General features: G+C 38.3%; 1 long non-coding RNA gene across 3 annotated transcripts in view; it reads right to left on the reverse strand.

Moving 5' to 3' along the window:
- The window catches only part of LOC103349740 (uncharacterized), a 62898-nt gene extending 48722 nt beyond the window's left edge, over positions 1-14176 (reverse strand). For 2 of the 3 annotated variants that reach the window (XR_011384745.1, XR_011384750.1), the window contains exons 1-2: positions 6954-14176; positions 1929-2010 (exon numbers count right to left, since the gene is read on the reverse strand). This is a non-coding gene — a long non-coding RNA (uncharacterized lncRNA). The remainder of the gene's footprint in view (positions 1-1928; positions 2011-6953) is intronic. The other variant, XR_011384749.1, reaches the window with a different exon arrangement.
- Between the last annotated feature and the right edge of the window lie 495 nt (positions 14177-14671).

A 14671-nucleotide genomic window follows, 5' to 3' on the forward strand; every position in this document is an offset into this window, starting at 1 on the left:
GTTCACTAACTGAGGAACTAGAGCTCTAACTTCTGAAAAGGTTCCGCACTTATAGCTTCAGTTTTCTGCACACTTAAAAGCACTCTTTGTGGAGGGGAGGAGGTATCTGTGCTGTGGAATAGTGGGTAAAGCCCCTGCCTGTAGTGTCAACATCCCATATAGCTGCTGATTTGAATTCAGATTGCTCGACTTCTGATTTGGCTCCCTGCTAATGCACCTGGGAAAGCAGCAAAAAGCCCAAGCGCTTGGGCCCCTGCAACCATATGGTAGACCTTGAAGAAGCTTCTGGTTCCTGGCTTCAGATCAGCTCAGCTCCAGCCATTGTGGCCTTTAGGAGTGAACCAAGCAGATGGAAGCGCTCTCTCTCTCTCTCTTTCTCAACTCTGCCTTTCAAGTAAATAAATACATCTTAAAAAAAGAAAAAAAAGCATTATGGGGCCTATGTTGTGGTGCAGCAAGTAAAGCCACTGCTTACAATGCTGTTTTCTGCCCTCTCTGCTCCACTTCCCAATCCAGCTTTACTCCACCTGGGAAGACAGAGGAGGGTGGCTAAAGTGTTTAGAGCACTGGCACCCATGTGGCTTTGACTTGGCCCAGACCTGCTGTTGCAGCCATCTGGGGATTGAACCAGCAAACTGAAGATCTGTCTCTCTGTATTTCCCTCTATGTCTATCAGTCTGCCTTTCAAATAAATAATTAAATCTTTAAAAATACTGATTGTTTTTCAGGTCACCATGATTTTTGAGATCCAATTGAGTTCTAGTGCTTAATTTGCATGCTAATTTAACCTTTTCAAGATCTGGTACTTAGAGGTTCTAAAATATGGCAAAAATCACAAGAAATTCATACTATGAGCTAATAATCTAAGAGCAAAGGTTCTGTTAGAACATAGAGATTGTATTTAGAAATTGTCCTCAAAAGGTGTAAAACTGGTTTTTATATCATTTTCAATACACTGAGTAATATCTAAACAGATAATTATAGCTTATTCATTTCATTTAAATTTAGTTTCAAAAGTTTGGGTGTCATTTTGGAAGTAGAAAATTATGACATTTTGTACTTGAAAGGGATTTCATAGTTTACAAAGTATTTTCATATGAATTATGTCATTTAATCTTCATGGCAATCCTTTGGAGGGACATTACTGTCATTCAACACTTTATATCTATTGAAACAAAATCACAGTTGCAATTTACTCAGTGCCATTCAGCATATGGACATTTTAGGGTACATTTCAGTACTTGAAATCCATCCAATTTTCCACCTTTTTATATTAAGAGGAGTTATTTTCAATTATTAATACTCTGATAGAATAGGACTTGAGATATGCAGCCAATGAAAATATGAGAGAGCTATTAATAATTCTGTTTTCTGGTTTTCACACTTCTTTCATTCTTCAAATAAGTTTGGGATTATAATAAGATAAAATAACAGAGGCTTCTTTGAATACAGGAGAAGCTAAATATGTCTCCTCTGAAAACATATTTCCTCTGAAAATCATATTAATCAATCCTCCATAGGAACACAGTGTAAAACTTTAAAACCATAATCAAGATCACTCATTTAATTTTTGTTGAGAACTGATGACCCAGGAACGTCACCACTCAATACTTTAGTTTAGAGATTTTGCTGTCTCATACCCCACAGGTATTTCCTACAAATAAAAGAAATGAAAATGATCATTTCTTTTCCTGTTCTATAAATGTTTTTGATATTTGGACTATTTATACAGTCTACCCCCCATAGGCAATTAGAAACTATTGGAACCCATACATATACATAGTTATAATGTACCTTGAAAAAAATATAAGTGGTAATGTACCTTGAAAAAAATCAAACTTCTCTAGAATTTATGTTTCTAGTGAGAGAAAGTTTTATTATAAATAACTATAGTAGAATCCATAGACCCTTGAACAAACAGTATCTACCTGAACATTTGGAAGCAGATCACCCTCTGGAAGAGGAGGTGAGACACACATGAGCTTACATCATTAGGATGATGCTAAAAAGCTGGTCAGAGGAGAAGAGAAAGTAAGTGACTTTAAAACAGGGAAAAACTTGTGGTCAGTGCCTGCATTCTTACTCAATTTTGCAATATAAATTATAAAATATAAATAAACCTACCAATATACCATGGATCTGGCATATCCAGGAAGAATATCCCCAGACCTCAACCTTGTCACTACCAAAACGCTGAAATTTCTTTCCTGTTCCTAACATCTGACTTTTTAGGCCACTACTCTGTATCCCCAGTTCCTGATCTTCCATTGATCTGCAACTGATTTTCAGCCTCATGTTTTTTCTTAACAGAAAGAAAAAACAGATAGCTGTGATCGTCAGCTATCACTTAGTGATACTCCTTTGTGTTTGCCATTGGAGCTGCTTAATGTTCATATGTGTGCAGGTTTGTGCCTCACTCAGATGGATAACTGAAATAATTCAGATGTATCCTTTAAGTAATAGTAGCAATTAGACTCTGTACACTAAAAGAAAGATTGAGTTTCATCCTATCATTGTTTCATACCTTCCTGGTATTTTGCAATTACAGAAAAGAATGGAAAGAGGAAAGGGAAGGAAGGAAGGAAGGAAGGAAGGAAGGAAGGAAGGAAGGAAGGAAGGAGGGAGGGAGGGAGGGAGGGAGGGAGGAAGGGAGGGAGGAACGGAGGAAGGAAGGAAAGGAGGGAGGGAGAAGGGAGGAAGGAGGAAGGAAGAGAGGGAGGGAGGAAGGAAGGAAGGAGGGAGGGAGGGAGGAAGGAAGAAAGGAAGGGGGGAGGGAGGGAGGGAGGAAGGAAGGAAGGAAGGGAGGGAGGAATTGAAGAAGGGAGGGAGGAAGGAAGGAAGGGAGGGAGGAAAGAGGAAGGAATGGAGGGAGGAAAGAGGAAGGAATAGAGGGAGGACGGAAGGAAGGAGGGAGGGGGAAGGGAGGGAGATAGGATGGGGGAGGGAGGGAGGAAGGAAGGAAGGGAGGGAGGAAGGAAGAAGGAAGGAAGGAAGGAAGGAGGGAGGGAGGAAGGAAGGAGTAGGGAGGGAGGGAGGGAGAGAGGAAGGAAGGAAGGCAGGGAGGAAGGAAGGAGGAAGGAAGGAAGGAGGGAGGGGTAAGGGAGGGAGAAAGGAAGGGGGAGGGAGGGAGGAAGGAAGGAAGGAAGAAGGAAGGAGGAAGGAAGGAATGGAGGAAGGAAGGAGGAAGGAAGGAAGGGAGGGAGGGAGGAAGGAAGGAGGAAGGAAGGGAGGGAGCAAGGAGGAATGAAGGGAGGGAGGGAGGAAGGAAAGAGGAAGGAAGGAAGGGAGGGAGGAAGGAAGGAAGGAGGGATTGAGGAAGGAAGGAGGGAGGGAGGGAGGTGGAAGGAAGGAAGGAGGGAGAGAGGAAGGGAGGGAGGAAGGAAGGAAGGAGGGAGGAAGGAAGGAAGGGAGGGAGGGAGGGAGGAGGAAGGGAGGGAGGAAGGAGGGAGGGAGGGAGGGAGGAAGGAAGGAAGGAAGGGAGGGAGGGAGGAGGAAGGAATGGAGGGAGGATGGAAGGAAGGAGGGAGGGAGGGAGGAGGAAGGAAGGTAGGAAGGAGGGAGGGGGAAGGGAGGGAGATAGTAATGGGGAGGGAGAAAGGGAGGGAGGGAGGATGGAAGGAAGGGAGGGAGGGAGGGAGGAGGAAGGAAGGTAGGAAGGAGGGAGGGGGAAGGGAGGGAGATAGTAATGGGGAGGGAGGAAGGAAGGAAGGAAGGAAGGGAGGGAGGAAGGAAGGAAGGAAGTAGGGAGGGAGGAAGGGAGGAAGGTAGGGAGGAAGGAAGGAACGAAGGAGGGAGGGAGGAAGGAAGGGAGGGAGGAAGGAAGGGAAGGAGGAAGTGAAGAAGGGAGGGAGGGAGGAAGGAAGGGAGGGAGAAAGACGGAAAGGAGGGAGGGAGGAAAGAGGAAGGAAGGAGAGAGGGAGGAAGGGAGGAAGGTAAGGAGGAAGGAAGGAAGGAAGGGAGGGAGGAAGGAAGGAGGAAGGAAGGAAGGAAGGAGGGAGGGGGAAGGGAGGAAGGTAAGGAGGAAGGAAGGAAGGAAGGGAGGGAGGAAGGAAGGAGGAAGGAAGGAAGGAAGGGAGGGAGGAAGGAAGGAGGAAGGAAGGAAGGAAGGAGGGAGGGGGAAGGGAGGGAGATAGGACGGGGAGGGAGGGAGGAAGGAAGGAATGAGGGAGGGAGGGGGAAGAGGAAAGGAGAGAGGGAAGGAGGGAATAAGAAAGGAAGAAAGAAGAAAACAGGGAAAAGATGTTCTAATTAGATGCATATCATGACAAATATCAGGATTATGGTTTTGAGACAATTCGTATGAATATTGCATTATTTATTACACATTTATGATTCATTTTCACTGCTGCATTTAAGCCAGAGAAGTATCAATACTAATACAAATATTCCTTCTAACTATCCCTACATTCCAAAAGGAAAAGAAGAAAATGCAAGTATTTGCTTCTCTCCTTTGACTTACTTATATCATTTTAAAGAAAATATCTAAATAAATAAATGTTCTACTTCAAGGATATGATTGAAATAACAAAGAGATTACAAAGATATATTGAGCTGATACTCATTCCTTAATCAATGGATTGGAATAATGTAGAATAAAACCAAAATTTCTGCATTCCTTTATAAATGATAGTTTTGCCTTGCTCTGTTTATATTTTTTTTTAAAAAAAGACCTATATTATTGTTAGACTCTTCCATTGACTGAATTTTGGCAACCACTTTAACCTAGTCACATGATTCAAATAAAAGTAAAATTTAACAATTACTTAGCAAAATTGACAATTGACCCAAGTGGATATGTTTATAAAATCTGTTGTGATGGACAGCCTCCAAATCTCTGAAATCAGCAGGGTAAAGTCATGACAGCAGATAGAAAACTAAATTTTTAATCATGTGGGCTGCAGATCAAATCCATTCTCACTGTTGTGTACATAAAATAGAGTGGCATTAACCAACTTTGAAAAATCAGTATTCTCATATGTATAAGGCAAATAAAACTAATTAAAACATATAGATATCAAGAATATTAAAAATTCCATGCCTAAAATAATTCAGTTAAGATTTTACAATATTGTTATACATTATTATGCTATTATAACAGTAGTTATCCCTATGTGGAATTTTTGCTAATTATGTAAAATCTTAATTGAAAATACTGATGTTAATATGTTGCTTAATGTTTTTAGTTCCCATAGAATATTTTATCTAATGAATTGTAAGATAAAGAAAATTTAGTAAATAAATCATTAGAAGTCAATTGTAACCATGTATTTCAAACATACATATACTCAAATTTTTGAATATCTACTTAAGAATCCGATCATAGTGGTTATTACATGAGAGAAAATTAAAAAGGCATATTCATGGGGCTGGCATTGTGGTGCAGTGGGTAAAGCCACTGCCTCTGGTGCCGGGTTCCCATATGGGCACCAGTTCAAGTATCCACTACTCCACTTCCAATCCTGTTCTCTCCTATGGCCTGGGAAAGCAGTAGAAGATGGCCCAAGTACTTGGGCCCCTGCACCTGCCTGAGAGACCTGGAAGAAGCTCCTGGCTCCTGGCTTCAGACTGGCTCAGCTTCAGCCGTTGTGGCCAACTAGGGAGTGAACCATTGGATGGAAGACACCTATCTCTCTCTCTCTCTCTCTCTCTCTCTCTCTCTCTCTGCCTCTCCTCACTGTGTAACTCTGACTTTCAAATAAATAAATATTTTAAAAAAGGTATATTCATAATAGAAGCTTTTACTTTTTCTTTTATATAATTTCATAGCTATTTGAATTTTTCCCTTTTAACAATGTATGCGTATGTTCTTGAGTGTGGGGTGTGTTTATCCTAACAAGTGTTAACCAAAATAATTTCTGAATGACTGGCCTTATCAATGTTCATGATTTTTTCCTGAATTTTCTGAAATTCTGATAATTAGGGTAGAAATTGGAGAATTAGGCACATCTGGATCTGAATTCTTCATTTTAAGATTTATTTATTTATTTGAAAGATAAAGGTACACAGAGAGAAGGAGAGACATAAAATGAGACGTCCAGTTTACTGGGAGCCAGCATCCAGGAGCGTCATCCTGGTTTCCAACATGGGTGCAGGGGCCCATGCACTTGAGCCATTTTCCACTGCTTTCCCAGGCGTTTTACCAGAGAACTAGATTGAAGGTGCAGCAGTGTGGACATAGGGCAGCATCCATATGAGATGCCGGCATCTCTAGCAGCAGCTTAACGAGCTATGCCACAGTGCTAGTCCCTGAATTAGAATTATTTTGTGGTTGCTTCTAAGGAGCTCCACAATCTTCACTTCATTGCTCCCTTGTCTGATATTATATTTTCTCATCTCCACAAGAGATAAACCATATCTAGTGGAAAAGGTAGTAATCTTGAGGAAGCACCCAGCACTGTTTGTTGCTGGTACATAATCGATATTGAATAATAAAGAATATTATTTCAATGATCACATATCGATTTTATTAAGTAAATCATGTAAGATCTTTGTTTTAAAATTCAGTTACTAAACATACCTTAAGAAAAAATAATTTAGGCTGGCGCCATGGCTCACCAGGCTAATCCTCTGCCTGTGGTGCCAGCACCCTGGTTTCTAGCCGCGACTGGGGTGCCGGGTACTAGTCCCAGTTGCTCCTCTTCCAGTCCAGCTCTCTGCTGTGGCCCAGGAGGGCAGCGGAGGATGGCCCAGGTGCTTGGGTCCCTGCACCCACATGGGAGACCGGGAGGAAGTACACAGCTCCTGGCTTTGGATCAGCACAGCGCCGGCCATGGTAGCCATTAGGGGAATGAACCAACGGAATGAAGACCTTTCTCTCTGTCTCTCACTCTCTATAACTCTCTCTCGGTCTCTCTCTCTCACTGTCTAACTTTGACTGGCAAAAAAAATAAGAAAGAAAAAATAATTCAAAATGTTCACCATTCGTTCCTAAATAGCCAAGTTAATGGACTCACCTAATCTTCAGGGAAGAGCTCTTTCAATAATAATAAAGATAATAGCCATAATAATAATGCACTTTAGCAGCATCTTCTCATCCAACTTGTATTTTTCATATCTTTTGTATGTTTCTTATACTTTCCCCTGAACTTCATCCCTTCCAGTTCCTTGAAAGCTACCAGATGAAACAGCGATTATTGGTTTCTTTTGATCAATGAGTATACTGAGCTTCAGAGAATTGTATTTATGCACTCAGAGTCGTCTAGCCATTATGTGCCAAAATATCTGTGCTGAAACCCAATTTTCTGATCATAAACTAATGGTATCTTGGGGATCTCAGAATGCCTCTCCAAAACAAGGTAATTCCTATATTTTCTCCTTCTGTTATAATATAATGGCCCTTCTAATATTTCTGCCTTGGCTTTTACCTGACATAACAGTTATCTTGGTGGAAATCTTATTTCAGCTACTGGATTGAGTATTTCTTCATTATTTCTTACATTTATATTGTATTAAAACACAATTTGGGTTTGTCTTCATTTAACAATATACATTTTCCATGAAAAATAAGAAGTGCACAAATCCAAATTATATTTTTAAAAATCATGAAATGGAACTTTCAAAGGAACTAACTTTTGTGTATGGACTTTACAGGATAGTGATTATAACATCCTGACACAATAGTATTTCTAATATTAAAGAGTTACTTTTATTTAAGGTAGAATTTAACTAATTTTATGGGGCTTCTGGTGAAGAATATTTTTTATTACCCACATAGCACCAAAGAAATGTTGGTAATAATAGAGAAACCTTGCTGAAAATATAGTCCTGGTTCTATGTGTTCTGCATTTGAAGGCCTGGTTGGCTATAGATTCCATAAATTAAATGGATATATGGTGGTGCAGGTAAGAATAGTCCTCAAAAGTTTGTGAAGAGATCCCTTTGGAACAAACTTGGCCAACTTCACGATTTCCTCAGAATGGATGGCTCTTGGCCTTATATATGGCTGCACATCTGACCAGCCATTTCTAAGGATTATGCGAAAGTATTCAGGCATTTTGCCAGCTTCCATCTTGAGATCTTTCCCCTTGGATATTAGTAAATAGGTAACTACACTAATATCCAGGATTATTATTTCTTCTGAAGAAACTGAATTTTCATAATTTTGTGAAGTTCATGTTCCTGCCAAATAGCTACTTGAAACTTCTTGCAGCAACTGAGAAAAGAATAATGAACATGACAACCTGTGTGTCCCACAAATACATCTAGTAGTTAGGCAACAACAATTGAAGGAACTACAAGTTCCTGTCATGACAAATTGTGTCATAATAGCACGTGAGCTACACAGAATGCTTGAAATTAGCAGGTACAAATGTGACATTGATGATAGTGTAGTTCAAAATAAAACAGAATTGTAGGGCTTCTTCTCATGTGCATCATCTAGTTTGCAGTGTCAGAGGGTGATATATTAGTTACCTACTGCTTTTGATACAAATAAGGGGTTTACACAGCAAAACTTACTACAGTATTGTTTTAGAGATCAGAATCCTATATCAGTTTCATTTGGATTAAATCAAGGTGTTGGCAAGCCTGACTCTTTCAGGGAGCTCCGAGCCCCACCCAAGTAAGTAAAATTTGGGAAGGGTTTGAAGCTGGAGTTTAAAATTCAGGAGCTGTTAGCTTAGCTTAAAATCAGTGCAGGTTTTTTTTTTTTTTTTTTTTTTTTCCCTTTAAGAGTCTATTTACTAGGTTTTTTTTTTTAAGTTTTCTATTTTCTCAGGTATTAATTTGTTGATCTAAAAATTGTAGAAGTTCAATAATAGTACCACAATCAATTTTGACTTCATAAAATTCTATTTAATTGTACATATTTGCTATTTCAAGTAACACTCTGTTTACATTTTATTTATCTACTTTTGTCAGAAATCTACAACATTAGAAAGTGGGAAAGAGGTCTACTGATAAAAACACTGATTCAGCATGTAATAATATGTTTTAGTGTTAAGCAGATAATGGCTGAATACACTCTGAATTGGTGGATTTTTAGCAAAGACTTAAAAATATCTGAGAGGAGGCCACATTCTGGCATGGCTGGCGAGGTCACTGGCTATGGATGATGCTGGTTCAAGTCCCAGCTGCTCCATTTCTGGTCCAGCTCTCTGCAATGGCCCTGGAGGGCAGTAGGGGATAACCCAGGTCTTTGGGCCTCTATACAAATGTTGAAGTTCTGGGGGAGACCCCTGGCCCCTGGCTTTGGATTGGCCCAGCCCTTGCCGTTGAGGCCTTTGGGGAGTGAACCAGCAGATAGAAGACTCTCTCTATCTCCCTCTCTCTCTGCCTCTGCATTTCTGTAGCTTTGTCTTTCAAATATATAAATACAAATCTTCAAAAAATATCTGAGAGGACAAGCTTGAGGTTGAAGACTAGGCAGCTAGAGTTGGAGATATTACTGGTCAAAACTACTGGAAGAAACCACATACATACCGCATATTTTCTATGAATCTAAAAGGCAATTCTGTGTAAATTTTTATTTAAAAACGTTTCTTTTTGAATAAATAATGAAAAATAATGAGCTGTTAAAAGCATCAAAATAACTATGACAACAATGTAAAGGATCATAATTTAATTATGAACATATTAAAATATCCAATTGCATTAATGCAAAAGTAAAGCACCTAACTAAATTAATAGGTATCCAGAGCAGACATTGTGTTGCAGTGGGTTAGGCCACCACATCCCACTTCAGGGTGTCAGGGATCTGGTCCAGCTCCCTGCTAGTGTGTCTGGGAGGCAGCAGGTGATGGCTTAAGTATTGAGCACCTGTAATGCAACCGAGCCCCAGGTGTTGCAGGCATTTGGGAAATACCAGTGGGTGGAAGATTTCATTGTCTCTCTAATGCTCTTACTTGCAAATAAAAAATGCATGAATAGATTTTTAAAAATTCATAGGTGTCATGGAAATATTGAAGAAAGAGCAAAACTTTCTTGCATCTTAAAATAATGTCTGAAGAAATAGTTAGAAGAAGAATTTCTAAATGTGACTTGGCATTTTAGAAAAAGAAAAAAAAAACCCTCACTCCACACACTAGAAGTAATGTTTTATTAATTAAACATGTTTTCCAAATAGCTTAAGGTAACAATATTTCTCAGCACATAGAATTTATGCATGTCATTTATTGGAAATCATTAAATTGTCACATTTCTTATTTTAATCTAGTGCAACTAGAATTTAGTCTATCAGTGACCTTGTCTACCAAATCAATATCAATCAATCAATCAATATTTGCCAAGTATTTACGGCAATGCAGGGAATTCTTATTGAATACCAATAATCTAAGCCTGTTTTAAAAATATTTATGTATTTATTTATGTATATATTTATTTGACATACAGAGAGATAGACAACCAGACTGAAAAAGTCAGACACAAATGTCTCACTTGCTTGTTCGTAGCCAAACGCCTACAACAGCTGGGGATGGGTTAGGCTTTGTTAATTTTGAAAGTCAGGATTATAGAAAGAGGGAGAAACAAAGAGATCTTCCATACACTGGTCATTCCGCAATGGCCAGAACTGGGCCAACTCAAAACCAGGAGCCAGGAGCTTCATCTAGATTTCCCATGGGGTGAGGGGCCCAAACACTTGGGCCATCTTCCACAGCTTTTCCCAGACTGTTAGCAGGAAGCTGGATAGGAAGTGGAGCCCTTTGGACTCTAACCAGTGCCCAAATGGGAAACTGATGTTGCAGGCTGCAACTTCCCCCACCTTAATTCTGTCCCTGAGTCTGTCTTTGTAGCTGATGGACTATAATAGTGTGGGCTCGTTTTCTCTCCTGTTGCACTAGTGTAAATGGACTGTGGGCTCTGGATGTGACTAACATTGTGATTTTAGTGATCACAGAATTGGGTATGTTTGCCTATCCTACCCTGGGAGAAGTTTATAAGGATGATCTACTCTATTTTGAATGTTTCCCCAGTGAATTCTGACTGCCACAACAACTGCAGATTGGGGACAAATCTGAATTTTGGGCGTTCTCTGAAACTGAGGCAGTGATGATACGATGACAGCAGATTTGAAGCAAGCTTCGACTTAGGGTGCCATCTAGTGCTGACATAGTGGAAGTATCCACTGGGTTAAAGCATAAAATAGGTTAGATTTTCTGGAAAAGCAGGCAAAAATTAGGCCAGATTACAAAGATGAAAGCAATATGAAATCTTTCCATGTGCAGATGATTATACGTGCCAACAAGCATCAAGAACTCTTGTGAAGCATGGCAGCAAAAATAAAATAAAGTAACAGAAACCAGCCACCTAGAGTCTAACATTTTCAAATGCTTGGATGAAGAATTTGAAATAGTTTTTAAAGAAAACTTAATGAACCTCAAAAGGAAATAAAGAAATTATTTAATATTCCAACAGCAAGACTTGACAAGAGTCTACAATAATTTTAAAAAACAAAACACATCTTTGAACTGAAAAATACACCAAGCAAAATTGAAAACATGATCAAAGGTGTCAATAATAGACCAGATTAAGGAGAACAAATAATCAGGGATCTTAAAGATAAGATATACGAAAATACATATTTGAAGGGTAATAAAGAAAAAAAACATGGAGAGTAATGAACACATCATACAGGTATTTTGACCCAACATGTACAGAGAAAGCATTTGAGTTATTTGGGTTTTAAGAGAGACTTGAGGCTGTCAAAAGTTTAGAAAGCATTTTCAAAGAAGTAATTCAAAGTAGTAACAGAAAATTGTTCAAATATAGAGAAAAAATACAAATGCCCCCTGTGAGATATAACACAACCTAGTGTAACCCAAAGCTTACAATACTGATTGGTGTATACTGATCCACCCTTGCCTTCTGGCATGAGTCCAGTGAATCAGGATGAACAATCGTTCCAATGTACTGTTGAGTTTGTTTTGTAATATTTTTGTCAATGGTTTCTTAAAGTTAAGAGAAAAAAAAAAACAAGTAATTTTATTGTGCTGAAAGCAAAAAATAAAAATAAAAAAAAATACCTCCCTTCCAGAAATGCTGTATCCTGCAAAGCTAACTTTTATTTTTGTATGTTTTTAATTTTTTATTTAAATTAAGTGAACAAATTTCATGTATTCCATATACACAGATTTAAGAAAATAATGATGCTTCCCACTTTACCCTCACCCCCTTCTGGGCTTCCATCCTCCCATCCTCCCTCCTTCCTTTCTTATTTTTTGTTTTAATTTTTATGATGACACACGTTCAGTTTATTTTAACAATCACAAGCGTAACCCTCCACTAAATAAAGAATTCAATAAGTAGTAAACAGAAAAGCCACTGGTTCTCAAGAGTATAGAAAGAGCTATAAACAACAATCAGCCGGTGCCGCGGCTCACTAGGCTAATCCTCCGCCTAGCGGCGCCGGCACACCGGGTTCTAGTCCCGGTCGGGGCGCCGGATTCTGTCCTGGTTGCCCCTCTTCCAGGCCAGCTCTCTGCTGTGGCCAGGGAGTGCAGTGGAGGATGGCCCAGGTGCTTGGGCCCTGCACCCCATGGGAGACCAGGAAAAGCACCTGGCTCCTGGCTCCTGCCATCGGATCAGCGCGGTGCGCCGGCCGCAGCGCGCCGGCCGCGGCGGGCATTGGAGGGTGAACCAACGGCAAAGGAAGACCTTTCTCTCTGTCTCTCTCTCTCACTGTCCACTCTGCCTGTCAAAAAAAAAAAAAAAAAAAAAAAAAAAAAAAAAAAAAAAAAAAAAACAAACAAAAAAAATAAACAACAATCAAATCTCAAAATGTCAATTTTGCTCATATACATTGACTTTTTTGCACATTAGCTTCCACAATTCATTACCACAAATCAAGGAAAACGTGAAAGAGAAATAAAGACATCTTCAGACATACAAAAGCTGCTAGAATATATTACCAGTAGAAAATACTACAAGAAATGCTAAGGGTAATTCGTCAAGCTTAAATTAGAAAGAGAAACTGACAGATAAGAAGAAAATATATCTTAACATAGAAAATACATTGATAAGAGTAGCTATATAGACAAAATCAAAATGGTGACAAAAAGAGAATATGGCATGTAAACCATTCACTTATGTAATATGAAATCTAAAGTCAAAGCAATTCTAAATAGTGAATAACTACATAAATATATTAGGAGGCAGATGAAATAAAAATATATAAATGTGAATAATTAAAAATGTAGAGAGGTATAAGTGAGGAACTCTTTATTTGTATTTCTTAAAACTATTTCATATCTTTTCGTATCTTCATGATTAAAATTTGCAATTATTTTAAAATAACTTGTAATATTTTTTACCTAAAGCTAACTAACCATAAAGCAAAAATGTGCAATAGACTTACGAAAAGATTATAAGAACGGAACCAAAGCACACTAAAAGAAAATAACCTCACTACAAATAAAAGTTGTAGAAGAGAGAAGAGACCATAATAAGATGAGAAACATGTAGCAAAATGGCAGTTGTAAGACCTTGCCTACCAATAATTATCTTAAACATAAATGGATTAAATTCTCCAACTGAAAGTCATGGAGTGACTGAATTAATTAAAAAAACAAAAAAGTCCCAGTTCTATGCTGGTTACAAGAAACACACTTCACCTTGAAGAAAATGCACAGAACAAAAGTAAAGGTATGAAATAAGATATTCCCTGCAAAGAGAGCCAAAAATAAAGTCGTAGTACTCATACTTCTATCAAAGAAAATATATTTGAAACAAAGTTGATAACTGGGTAAGGATGATTAGTATATAATTATAAAAGTTTCACTATAGCAATAAGAAATGATCATAAATACATATTCTCCATATACAATATCATATATATAAAATCTCCAATGTCAGAGCAAATACATAATGCAAGTATAACATATGTAAAAGGAGAGACAGATTTCAATACAGTAATACTGACGAACAATAAAACCCATTTTCACAAATGGACAATCATCCACACAGGAAAAATGACAAAAATACAGGGGACTTAAGTTTCAGCTACATCAGTTGGACCTAATGAACATCTACAGAAGATTCAATCCAAAAGTTGAAGAACATACATTTCTGTTAACAGCACATCTACATTTTCTGAGCTGGATCACATGGTGAGTCATAAAGTTAGCCTCCAAAAATTTGAAGAAATTAAAATCATATTAAGTGTATTTCCTATCACAATTAAAAAATGAAAAAGCAATAAAAATTGGAAAATTACATAAAAGAACATTTTAAAATCTTCCTTTTGAATAACTAATTAATCAAAGAATAAATTCAGAATGAAATGTTAAAATTTCTTATAATGAATGAAATGGAAGCATAGCATACCAAACCCATAGGATACAGCAAATAGAATACTAAGAGAGAAGTTCATAGCAACCATTATTACATCAAAAACCAGAAGTATCTCAAATAAACAACTTATCATTGTACATCAAATTAGAAAAACAGGAACATATGTAGCCCCAAACTAGTAGATAGCAAGAAATAATGAAACTTGAGCAGAAACAAATGACATGGAGACTAAATACATACAGATACCCACATACACACACACACACACACCTCACAATGAAATGAAGTTTTTTTTTTTTTTTTTTTTTTAAAAGATGAACAAAGTTGGCTAGACCAAGGAAAGAAATTGAACTACAGCAACAAATTTGGCAACGTAGTAGAAATGGAAAAAGTCCTGCATGCAGCCTCTTTACCAAGATAAAAGCATGAAGCAGTAAAATACCTT

The sequence above is a fragment of the Oryctolagus cuniculus genome, chromosome 1, assembly GCF_964237555.1.
Source record: "Oryctolagus cuniculus chromosome 1, mOryCun1.1, whole genome shotgun sequence".
NCBI lineage: Eukaryota > Metazoa > Chordata > Mammalia > Lagomorpha > Leporidae > Oryctolagus > Oryctolagus cuniculus.